The 12,513-nt window shown below is 45.0% G+C and overlaps 2 non-coding genes across 2 annotated transcripts; one reads left to right on the top strand and one right to left on the bottom strand.

Annotated features, from left to right (window-relative positions):
- The first annotated feature begins 2,158 nt into the window (after nucleotides 1-2,158).
- Nucleotides 2,159-2,250, top strand: trnar-ucu (transfer RNA arginine (anticodon UCU)). The gene is given in 2 exon segments: nucleotides 2,159-2,195; nucleotides 2,215-2,250. It is a non-coding gene; the product is annotated as a tRNA-Arg (tRNA).
- A 9,547-nt stretch (nucleotides 2,251-11,797) lies between these two features.
- trnap-ugg (transfer RNA proline (anticodon UGG)) lies at nucleotides 11,798-11,887 on the bottom strand. The gene is given in 2 exon segments: nucleotides 11,798-11,833; nucleotides 11,852-11,887. It is a non-coding gene; the product is annotated as a tRNA-Pro (tRNA).
- Nucleotides 11,888-12,513: the final 626 nt, after the last annotated feature.

Below are 12,513 nucleotides of genomic sequence, written 5' to 3'. Positions count from 1 at the left end.
TGAATGAACACCACTGCTCATGTACCGTCTTACCCTTTAATCTATTTTCCCAGTCCACTTCAATCAATTCCGCTCTCATACCATCATAGTCTCCTTTATTCAAGCTCAGTACGCTTGTTTGAGAACCAACCTTCTCACCCTCTAATTCGATATGGAATGTAACCATGTTATGGTCACTCATTCCGAGGGGATCCTTAACTAGGACATTATTAATTAATCCTGGCTCGTTACACAGGACCAGGTCCAAGGTTGCTTGCCCCCTTGTAGGTTCAGTTACAAACTGCTCAAGAAATCCATCCCTAATACACTCAATAAACTCTTCTTCAAGGCTGCCCTGCCCAATTTGATTTGTCCAGTTAATATGATAGTTAAAATCCCCCATAATTATAGCTGTTCCCTTATTACATGCCCCGACTATTTCCTGATTAACGCTTCATCCAGCAGTGTTGCAACTATTAGGAGGCCTATATAGTACGCCCACTGGTGTTTTCTCCCCCTTATTATTCCTTATCTCTACCCAAACTGTTTCATTGTCCTGATCCTTTGTCCCAATATAATTTCTCTGTATTACAGTGATTCCTTCCTTTATTAACACCTCACCAGTGATTCCTTCCTTTATTAACACCCCACCCCACCTCCCCTTCCTTCCTGCCTGTCCTTCCTGATTGTTAGATAACCTGGCATATTTAATTCCCAGTTGTTGTTACCTTGCAGCCATGATTCTATAATGGCCACAAGATCATACCCATACGTCGTTATTTGTGCCGTTAGCTCGTCCATTTTGTTACGAATGCTACGTGCATTCAGATAAAGAACTTTCAAATATGTTTTGTGACACTTCGTTCCTGCTTTTTCCTTTTTTAACACTTTACCTTTTAGTCCATACCTTCTGTCCCTTCCTGACACGCTTTCCTCTGTCTCCCTGCTCAGGTTCCCAAACCCCTGCCACAGCTTTGATGCTTGGTTAATCGCCTTACTCCTTCTAGTTTTTATTTTATCTGTCGAGCCTAAAGTACACTTTCTTTCCACTGCTCTACGCGTTTCCCTTTCACTTGTTCTTGAACAACTTTTTGTACTATTTGTATTGTAGATTTCCCCTGGGTCTTCCCCTCTCTTGCTGCTTTCAACTTTATTCTCTTCTGACTCCCCGCTCAGGTTCCCATCCCCCTGCCACTCTCGTTTAAACCTTCCCCAACAGCACTCGCAAACACCCCCTCGAAAACATTGGTCCCGGTCCCGGAATTGTTTTACCATTCTTTAAGTTTAGAGAGATGCTCTGAATATATGTTTTACATTGAAACGTAAGTGGATTAATAAAATAAAATGAGGAAATTTGTTTAAGAACACGAAGAGCTGCTTTTCCATGTTGGATATCGCGATATATTTATTTACACAACTGTCATTTGTGAAATGATGGAATGTATTTATTTCTATATCTGTACGGGTAAGGAAATCCCCACTGGATAATTTCCAGGAACCAGACAAGTAATAAATTAGTTTGTCAAATCCAAAGCACCCGTTGTGATTTGCTGATTGAAAATTTCAATGGAAATCGAGACCATCACAAAGCATTGGAAAAAATATACCCACTGAGGTCTCGAGATTGTTCCTGATTCATTTATATCACTGAGTAACCTATTTTAAACAGGGTGAAGCTACAAATCTAATGATAAGAGTCTGGGTTAGAGAAGGAACTGATGAAAGTATCCAATTTAATTACACTGATTCCACAAACACAGCACAGCACATCCCTTAAACATTGTTAACTCTTTCTACATAAAACTGGAGAGGGTGCAAATAGAAAGTAACAGAAAAAAAGCTCATTAATGTATCAAACTTAATTTTGATATTGTTGCACAAACACTGAACATCCCATCACTGAAACACGGTCCCGATCTAAAATCAGTCGGCAGGACCCTGAGCCACAGTGAAAATGCTGTGATTTCAACCTGGTTCAAAACACGCAGCCTTCTGATTTGGAGTCAGACGCGACAGTTCTTGCACCAGGCCCACAACAAGCGGCTGGAGCCGGATCCATTGGAGGGTGATCCGTGCAGACTGCCGCCGCGGCTCTGGGAATGTGAGAAGCGGAAGCAGGAGCAGCCTGAACGCCTCAACCACAGCACAAGATCCCCGCTCTCGGCAATGTTACATAATTGACTCTGTGGCGCAATGGATAGCGTGTTGGACTTCTACTGAATGATTGGAGGAGGTATTCAAAGGTTGTGGGTTCGAGTCCCACCAGAGTTGGGTTTTAGTTTCGGGAGCTGGGAAGTGATATTTTGCAGCAAAACCGCAACAGGATCATTAATGTCCGTCAAGGACGGGAAACTGCTCCCTGCACTTCATCTTACACAAGTGGCTCCAGTCAAACCAGAATTTATGATTCTAAATCCATTCTGAGCTGGATTGGCGAAACACTCTCAAGGAGGAGACTCAACATCATCTCAGACCGAAAGTCAATCTGCTGGACTTCCGGTTCTGTCAGACTGCATGTTCCTTCAGACAGGTTTTTAACTGGACACATGCATCTGGCTGCCGTGCGAGCATTGGTGCTGGAGGGGTAGAATTCTTGCTTGTAGTAATTCTGTTCCTGTAAAACTAGCTCTAGAAGTGTCGGATGGAAAGTATCCTGGCTGAGCGGTCTCAGGCGCTGATTTAAAGCTCTAGTTAAATCGCACGATTTGTCGATGGATCAAAATCATAATTTGCGTCACCAAAACCGCAGCCTCCCTCGGACAAACAAGTAATACTGAACATCTCATCTGCGAATACAACAGCGTAGTCCGGAGGAACCACGTGGCAATACAAATGAATGGATGCATTTTGGAACACACCAATTGTACATTTAACTCCGGTCGAAATGTTCACAAGCAAAATGATTGTTTGATCTCGGTGAGACTCGAATTAACAACCTCGGTATTTCCCGATCCTGTACTGTCATGTCAGGACCGCGCACTGACCGATTGCGCCGCTGGAGCCCGGTCACTCTGATCACCTGTCCCACTCTGCTGGAAAGCATCTTAAGGTGAGGGGCCCTTCCCTGTGGAAACGTGTCCAGTCACTGTATTGAAACTAATATCTGCACTTCCACTTTAAGCTTCTTTCACATCCTCTGCTCCATCGCACGACAATCGGGTTTTCTGCGAACAGGTCAAAATGAACATTGCCAGAAATTCTATCAGTAGTCGCATTTGAACCCAGCGCCCACGCAGCGATTGGATTTATTATCTTCAAGCAGTGACTTCTGTTCGGACAACGCCTTGCCAGTCTTTCACGTTTTGTTTAATGCCCAAATAAATAAATTGGAGCTGATTGACCGCATTTACGCCGTGCTGGGGTTGTTCTCCTGAGAGCAGAGAAGGTTCAGAGGAGATTTGATAGAGTTGTTCAAAATCATGAAGGGTTCAGATAAAGTTAATAAAGAGAAGCTGTTCCCTTTGGCGGAAGTGTCAAGAACCAGAGGACACAGATTTGAGGTGATTGCAAAAGAACCAAAGCCGACATGAGCAAAATTTTATTTACGCAGCGAATGGTTATGATCTGGAATGCGCTGCCTGAAAAGGTGATGGAAGCAGATTCAATCGTGGCTTTCATAAAGGAATTTGATAAATACTTGAAGGGGAAAACGCAGGGCCACGGGGAAAGGGACGGGGAATGGGACCAATGGGATTGTTCTTACAAAAGGCAGGTAAGGAATTGATGGGTCGAATGGCCTCCTTCTGTGGTGTGTTCATTCTATGATCAATATCATTTTGCATGCAGTGAATGGACCATCCCTGAAAGACTGGCCCGCGTTAAAACAGAGTGACACTGAAACGTGGTGAAAATGTAACAACCCCAACGTAATTCGAACATGCATTTTTGGGATTTAGAATCAAACGCGCTACCGTTGCGCCACGAGGATCACAACGAAAGCTTGGAGCCGGATCCATAAGAGGGAAATCAGTACCGGCCACCGCAGGGACTCACAGAGGCGGAAGCAGTCGCAGCAACAGCGCAGGAGCCCCGCTCTCTCAACCAGCCGCTGCCCGGTCCCGGCCTGAGCCCTGTCTGGGAGCCGCCTGCCGGTCTCTTTTACTGAACGGGACCGATCCAGTTTCAGCTCACACACAGGCTCAGGAATCCAACTCCTGAAAGATTCACTTCTTTAAACCTTGTTTAGATTCAGTGAATTGGGATTTAATTCAATCCTCATCTGCCCTCCCCTCTGTCAGTTCAGGTCTTTATTTAAACCGATACTTGGAGCTCTGTTTTACAGGGTGCCGGCTGTTTAAGCAAATCTCAGTCCCACTATTCCCATTATTAACACTTTTTGCTGCTCACCTCTGCTTAACACAAAGTGCCCAGGAATTAGGGAATTTCTCCTGGGGACTGGGGATCGGACTCGGATTCGGCTCAACACTCAAATCCCCAAAGTTATTTTCACTGCTGCTGCACAGGATTAAAGGAAGGGACCGATCCAGAAGATGTTTAAAATTATTACTGACAAATCAGGATAAAAGGCAAAGGACACGGTCTGCTTCTCTGCCTGTCTGTCTGTTTGTCCATCTGGCAGTCTACCTCTATATCCGTCTGAATGCGTCTCTGCCTTATTCTCAGGCTTTTTGATTGCTGGCTGCAAGCCTCCCTCCCCGACTGAATTACCAAGTACCGGACCGTGTGTCAGAATGAATGACTTTGACTTACCGTCTTCCTTTTTATGAACCTGAATGGCCACATTTCTGAGTTCATATCTTCGCTCTGTGTCACAATCCTGTCTCTGTCTCTCAGGATGACAATACACACACAACATTAACACACCGACTTTGACTGAACGCAACTTTAATCTGCTGCAGTGTGTACCATCTACAAGATGCACTGCACCAACTCGCCAAGGCTTCTTCGACAGCACCTCCCAAGCCTGCGACCTCCAACACCAAAAGGACAAGGGCTGCAGGCGCATGGGAACAACACCACATGCACGTTCCGCTCCAAGTCACACAACATCCCGACTTGGAATGGTGTCATTCGTCATTCCTTCATCGTCGCTGGGTCAAAATCCTGGAACTCCCAATCTAACAGCACTGTGGGAGAACATTCATCACACCGACTGCAGCGGTTCAAGGAGGCGGCTCACCACCACATTCTCAAGGGCAATTAGGGATGGGCAATTAATGCGCGCCTTGCCAGCGACGCCTAAATCCCATGAATTAACATCTTAGTTCCTTCTGGAGTTGAATGATTTTGAAATTTTGAAGATTTTGTCCTGTGTAACTTGTGAAGTTTTGATCATTGAGATGCTTGTGAAGGAAAGCGGAAGAGGATTGGCGGCGTTTAGTGTGGGACAGAAGTGATGTTGTCTAACGGAGAAGCGACACAGTGCAATGAACTGAGCAAAGGTTTCGCTAGTTTAGCGGTCGTCACGTTCGCCTCACATGCGAAAAGTCCCCGATTAGATCCCAGGCGGAAAATTTATTTGGGAAGTTCCTCCTGATGACCCTCCAGGGCTGAGCTTCATCTGTGAAAATGCGCCGCCAATTGTTTGTTCCTGTTAAATTTAACAACGGCTCTATCACAGTCCTGGTGTCATAAACACTGAACATTTTTAACCAGACTCTTAAAATACTGTCCGGGAAATGAAAACGGATGAAAGTTCATCTCATGCAAAGCACAAAGTTTCGCTGTCACTCGTTAACCATGTTAATATTTCCATCGGTCTGCAGCAGAAAGTTATCGGTTCATTAATGACCATTACAATTATTCATCTTTCAAAGAGAATCTTCGGTTTCGTATATTAAATTGGTAATGTTCATAATTGTTTTGTTAAAATTATTTCCTTGACAGAGAATCGAACCCGCAGCACAAAAGTGAAACCATTACATCGTGAACACCAGCTGCCAGCCAGCAGATCAGTAAAAAAATCAGTCGACGCAAAGATTTCTGGAGTTGGACCCCTGAATTTCTCCGCTCCTGGACAGTTCCAAACTTCTCTCCATTGATAAAATACTCTGATCTATCTTCGTTTCTCAGTGGATTATATCACACTTCCCCACATTGAACTCCATCTGTCACAGTTTGGCCCACTCATTCAATCATCAATGGCCCTTTGCTACTTTCTGCTCCAATCTACACTATTTACCGTGTCACCTATCTTGCTGGTTTAATGGTGAAAACTGCCCTCCGCTTCACTGTAAGTACAAAGAGCCAACTTTGTAGATGCCGTGTAGTGTTATAAAACGGCAGGTTGGACCTGCTCGTTTCATCTCATCTCATTTTCTGGTAACGGGAATATTACTGAAATGGAGCCTGGTCAAATAACAGCTCAAGAAACCAATCGTCTCTACCACTGGGGACTGAGCCTACAACCATACAGGCATTTATGGGGCAAGTTGAGTCTGATGCTCAGAAATAATACCGCGCAGATCTTCACTCGTGCAAGCTGCACTCCTTTTATTTTAGAAAAGTAAACCGATGGTAGACAGCTGCTGTATTGGTCACTGCAACCTCAAGCTTCAGCGCGGTGAACTGATGGTTTAGTATGAAGCACATGGTGTCTCTGTGGTGTAATCGGTCAGCGCGTTCGACTTTTAATTGAAAGGTTGGTGGTTTAAGCCCGCCCAGGATAACTTTTACCTCAGGATTCATTGCCTCACAGCGCCAGTTTTCTAATGTGTGTTTTGTCTGCAAGAAAATACAGGGTAAAAATTGCCGGTGGAGCACAGCTGTTATTCCACCATTGAACCTGCGGTCCGATAGCAGGCACATGAAAAATATTTAAATATCCGCGATTGGCTATACAGAACTCAGAATTCTTCTTCACAGACAAGGTCCGAAGCGAGGACTCAATGGTTGCCGCAGAGCTGGTTCATTCAGGTATGGATATTTGTGCAGTGAACGAGACCAGACTGCTACCGTGTTTCCACAATGAATGTCACTCCTTTATTTCGGAAAAGCAAAATAGTTTGTACATTCCGACCGGTTTCAGCTGGTTTGTGAGAGGTCATTAAAGGATTCTGCAACGCTGTCTCGGCGAAAAACAACAGTTCAAAACCGCATTTCAGATGGACAACAAACCCATCAGTTTTCTGCTGTTCCCCAGCTCCCGGAGAGGCTGCGACATCAGGATTTATGGAGGACCGGAGAGAGTGAAACTTTATTTGGGCTTTAGTGGGAAATCCAGTGAACGTGAATAAGAGCTCCAGGATTTGAACCATTGAAACTCCCTGAGCGAGAATCAGATCCAAAGACCAACTGGCAACGGAGCCGTGCAGGCAATGTAAAATTTCGCTGCCACGCAGCCGATCAACCATCCTTTCAGAATAGAATGTCCATCCAATCTCGTTTTCTTGTACAAAATATGATGTACAGCGAGATCAGATTCAACACTAATTATTTCGAGTTAACAATATCAGCCTCTCTTCACCAAATTCGTTTTGAATGTACGATTTGCATTATCCTGAAACAATTTCCAGAATGAATTGCTCTGAAGCGACATAAATGTGGAGATATTGGCTACGAATTCATCAGCTGGGTTGTAACTTTACTTTTCCGACCATCTCAGCCTGCTTGTCTTGCAGGTTAGATCAACCTTGGACATTCAAGGAAGCCTGAGAATTCTATCAGAGAGACAAGAGACAGAGTCAGTGACAGATACAAAGATGCAAGGAAAGAAACGAAGAGTTTCAATGCCAGGTTCAGCAAACTAGCAGAATTTAAGATGCTGATTGGGAGATATTCCTTCTCGTGTCTTGAAATCTTGAAAGAGAACTTTGGGCGCCCGCCACGGTGGAATGTCTCTCCTGCTTTGAAAAGGGTAATTGCGTCAATTCGATCCAGTTTATACATTTGGACATTGAACAGATCGTTAAACAGTGACACACCGAGGAGAATTCAAACCGGTGCAAGAAAACCCCAGTGGCTTATGAGTCTAACGCTTCAAACACTGGGCCATTGCAGCTGCACACAGCAGTTCTTGCACAGCTGTAGGTCAGACTGCGTTGGGTTATCACAGTACCTCCGCCAGACTGCATATGCTTTCAAAAAGGATTCCAAATGGACACATGCAACAAATGGCCATGCGAGGATTGGTGGTAGTGGCGTTGAATTCTTGCCTGCTTATCATGCGACTCGAGCTTGATACCTGGCCAATGCAGGATCGTTTTACATTCTGCACCAATGAGGAACACGGGAACAGGAGTCGGCCATTTCGCCCAACGAGCCTGTTTCGCTGTTCAGTCCACAAAAAGCAGGACAATTTGAATCCGGTCAATTGCCGCACCATCAGTCTGCTCTCAATCATCAGCAAAGTGATGGAAGATGTCGTCGACGGTGCTATCAAGCGGCACGAACCCACCAATAACGTATTAATCGATGCTCAGTTTGTGTTCCACCAGGACAAATCGGCTCCAGATCTCATGACAGCCTTGGTCCAAACATGGACTCAAAAGCTGAATTCCCGAGGTGAGGTGAGAGTGACGGCCCTTGACATCAAGGCAGCATTTGACCGAGTGTGACATCAAGAAGCCCTCGTAAAATTGAAGTCAATGGGAATCAGGGAGAAAACTCCCCAGTGGCTGGAGTTATAACGAGCACGAACGGAGATGGGAGTGGTTGTTGGAGGCCATTCATCTCAGCCCCAGGACATTGCTGGAGGAGTTCCTCAGGGCAGTGTCCTTGGCCCAATCATCTTCAGCTGCTTCGTCAATGATCTTCGCTCAATAATAAGGTCAGAAATGGGGGTGTTCGCTAATGATTGCACAGTGTTCAGTTCCATTCGCAACCCCTCAGATAATGAAGCAGTCCGTGCCCACATGCTGCAAGCCCTGGACAACATCCAGGCTTGGGCTGATAAGTGGCAAGTAACATTCGCGCCAGACAAGTGCCAGGCAAGAGACTTTCTAACCACCTCCTCTTGACATTCATTGGCATTACCATCAAAGAATCCCTCACATCAACATCCTGGGGGTCACAATTGATATCAAACTTAACTGGACCAGCCACATAAATACTGTGGCTCCAAGAGCAGGTCAGAGGCTGGGTATTCTGTGGCGAGTGACTCACTTCCTGACTCCCCAAAGCCTTTCCACCATCTATAAGGCACAAGTCAGGAGTGTGATGGAATACTCTCCACTTGTCTGGATGGGTGCAGCTGCAACAACACTCAAGGAGCTCGACACCATCCAGGACAAAGCAGCCCAATTGATTGGCACCCCATCTACCAACGTAAACATTCACTCCCTTCATCAACGGCGCACCGCGGCAGCAGTGTGCACCATCCACAGGATGCTCTGCAGCATCTAGCCAAGGCTTCTTCGACAGCACCTACCAAACCCACGATCTTTACCACCAAGAAGGAAAAGGTCACCAAGCACATGGGAACAACACCGCCTGCACGTTCCTCTCCAAGTCACACAACATCCCGACTTGGAAATATATCGGCCGTTCCTTCATCGTCGCTGGGTATCAATCCTGGAACTCCAAACCGAACAGCACTGTGGGGGAATCTTCACCACACGGACTGCAGCGATTGAAGAAAACGGCTCACCACCACCTTCTCAAGGGCAATTAGGGATGGGCAATAAATGCTGGCCTTATCACCGGCAGCTTGTGGTAGATTCTTACCTTATTTTCCATTTCATGTACATGCCTACTTGCACTTGTTGCTGTAACAGTAGTTCGAACAGAAAATGCTATTTTGTGCGAGCAGCTTGTCTGGCCCGAAAATGACCCGAATTACAAAGGGGCAAGTGAGAAAGGCCGCGTTTGTCTGCTTGTTCACAGCAAAGAATGTTCAGCGTTACCTTGTGATCGAGTGTTCAGCATTGGGCGCTTTCATCGCCACGGCAACAGTTCGATTGGTGTCTGTCTCAACATCTGCCCATCATACACTCTACCAAAAGTATACTGTACTCAAATTGCTGATTTTTCCACTTTGACGGCGAAGAGACTTTAGTGGACATTAGTTCTGAATTCATCAGCTGGGTTGCACCTTTGCTTCTCCTACCGTCTCCGTCTTCCTATCTTTACACTTCTCTGCAGCTTCGATCACCCTTGGCCGTTTAATGAAGCCTGAGAAGTCCATGAGGGGAAAACACAGAGAGTCAAGAGACAGATTAAAGTATAGAAACAAATGTCAAGTTCGGCGAACGAGCAAGAATTTCACACGGAACTCAGGAGGGATTCCTTCAAATATCTTGCAAGAGACCATTGGGCTCTCGAATTAAACACGTCTGCTGAAATACCTCTTTGAAGGAGAGAAATGCGGTTGGTTACATCTGGTTCATATTTATTTGAGCTTTAAACAACATTAAGAAACGGGACCTCGCTCAGAATCAATCGTCAAATATTCCAAAGCGAGAATCATACCCCTAAACCAAAAAGCCACCGGTAACACATCACCGGTAATGAACCACGACAGCCACTGCATAATCCGGTGCCACCGGCAGCCGATCGGCCACCCTTTCAGACCTCTTCTATCCATCCAATCACGTTTTCTATTCCGATACAGAAATGCCGAGTTGCACACTAACTATTTCCTCCGTTCTCTTTCGCAAACATATCACTGAACAAAATTTCACAAGTCACCCAGGGAAAATAATTCAGTTCAAAATCATTAGCTTCTGAAGGACCTGCGAGCACAGACTGATCAAACCTGCGTTCAGTCTTGAAGCTTGTGGGTGTGTTGTCATCCTAAGGGACAGAGACAGTCCTGCGACACAGAGCGAAAGCAGGAACTCAGAAATGTGGCCATTTAAGGCCAAAAATGGTCAGACAGTCAGTCACAGTCATTGATTCTGACACACGGCCCGGTAGTTGTTCAGTCAGCGGGGGAGCGAGGCCTGCAGCCAGCAAACAAAAAGCCTGAAAATAAGGCAGAGACCCAATGAGACGGATAAATAGACAGACAGACATCTGACTCAACCTTGGGGTGATATCATTTTCACAGTTGCTCAGGGTCCTGCCCACAGGTTTTATAGCGGGGCAGTGTTTTAAGGATGGGCTGTTCATTGTTAGTAAAATAATATTGATCAGAATTTAATTTGTTACATTAAAGTGCTCTTTGTTTGTTAATTTTGATTTACATCCTCGACAGTATATACAGAAACAAGTAACAATGTTTAAGGGATGTGGTTTACTCAATATTTGTGGAAAAACCCTGTCGCCGAGTGTAAAAAAAAACACAAATTTTCCAACACCTTGGTTGGACCACAAAGCGAACATATCCGCTCAGTTGGTGAGAGCGTGGTGCGAATAACGACAAGGTCGCGGGTTCGATCCCCGTCCAGGCCATAAGGTTCCGTTTCCAATATTTTGGTGACTTTGAAAGGTTTGGCAGACTTCAGAAACAAGCGAATCCACACAAAATATCAGAAGGTTATTTTTTTAGAGTAACATCCATTAATATGTTTACTCATCTATCTTTTTGAGGTCCAAAGTGGACGGCCTCACACTTGCTTACGTTGAAATCCATTTGCCGCAGTTTTGCCCATTCACTTAATCCAGTAATATCTCTCTGTAATCTCATTCTTCCATCGACCCTGCTTATAATTCTCTCTATCCTTGTGTCATCCGCAAACTTGGATATGTGGTTCTCGATCCCGTCATCTAATATCAATGAGACCGCCGAAATTGGGGTAAATTCACATTCAGCTTCAATCTCCACATCATCTTGAGACATTTTATTTACTCCGTGTGTGTTGCGCCTTGGAAACTTCTGCACTTTGTCCTCTGGAGCTCAAATATAATTCAATTCGAACAACTGCAAAGATGTCAGAATCCAATTGGTGACTTTTCACTAAAAAGCAGTGAGATAACAGGGCTCGTCCGGGATTTGAACCCGGGACCTCTCGCATATTCCATTAGAAAAACGCCCAAAGCGAGAATCATACCCCTAGACCAACGAGCCGCTTGCTAGAAATCCCCGCAGCCGGTCTAAAATTTCACCATAGTCTTCAGCCGATCGGCTATCCTTTCCAACCGCTTCTGTCCACCCAATCTCGTTTTCTATTCCTATTTGCAGCAATATCAAGTTGTACACTACCTATTTCCAGTCACCAATATTAGCCTCTCTTTACTAAATTCGTTTACAATGTACGACTTGTTTCTTCAAATAATACTTTTCAGAATTAGTTAATCTGAAGCTACATTGGCATCTGTCTCGGCATCTTCAGAGTATACAAGCTACCATAAGTATATTTTACTCACATTGCTGTTTCGTTTCACTGTGAGGGCGAAGAGACAAAAATGTGGAGACATTAGCTACGAATTTATCAGCTGGGTTGCACCTTTACTTTTCCGACCGTCTCAATCTTTTTTTTCCTTTACCTTTCCCTGCTGGTGTTGCAGGTTCGATCAGCCTTTACCGTTCCAGGAAGCCTGAGAAGTCCATCAGGGGACAACATCGAGACAAGAGACAAGGAGCGATCGGGAGATTCATCTAAATAAAGTCGCTTATAAATGGGTGGTTCTGCAAAGCAGCAGAATTTTAGTTGCAGGTTGGGCATGATTCTTTCTTGTGTATTTGAATTTTGC

Source organism: Heptranchias perlo, chromosome 20 (assembly GCF_035084215.1).
Source record: "Heptranchias perlo isolate sHepPer1 chromosome 20, sHepPer1.hap1, whole genome shotgun sequence".
Taxonomy (NCBI): domain Eukaryota; kingdom Metazoa; phylum Chordata; class Chondrichthyes; order Hexanchiformes; family Hexanchidae; genus Heptranchias; species Heptranchias perlo.
Note: the sequence above shows the minus strand (reverse complement) of the source record. Positions and strands in the feature narration are given on the sequence as shown.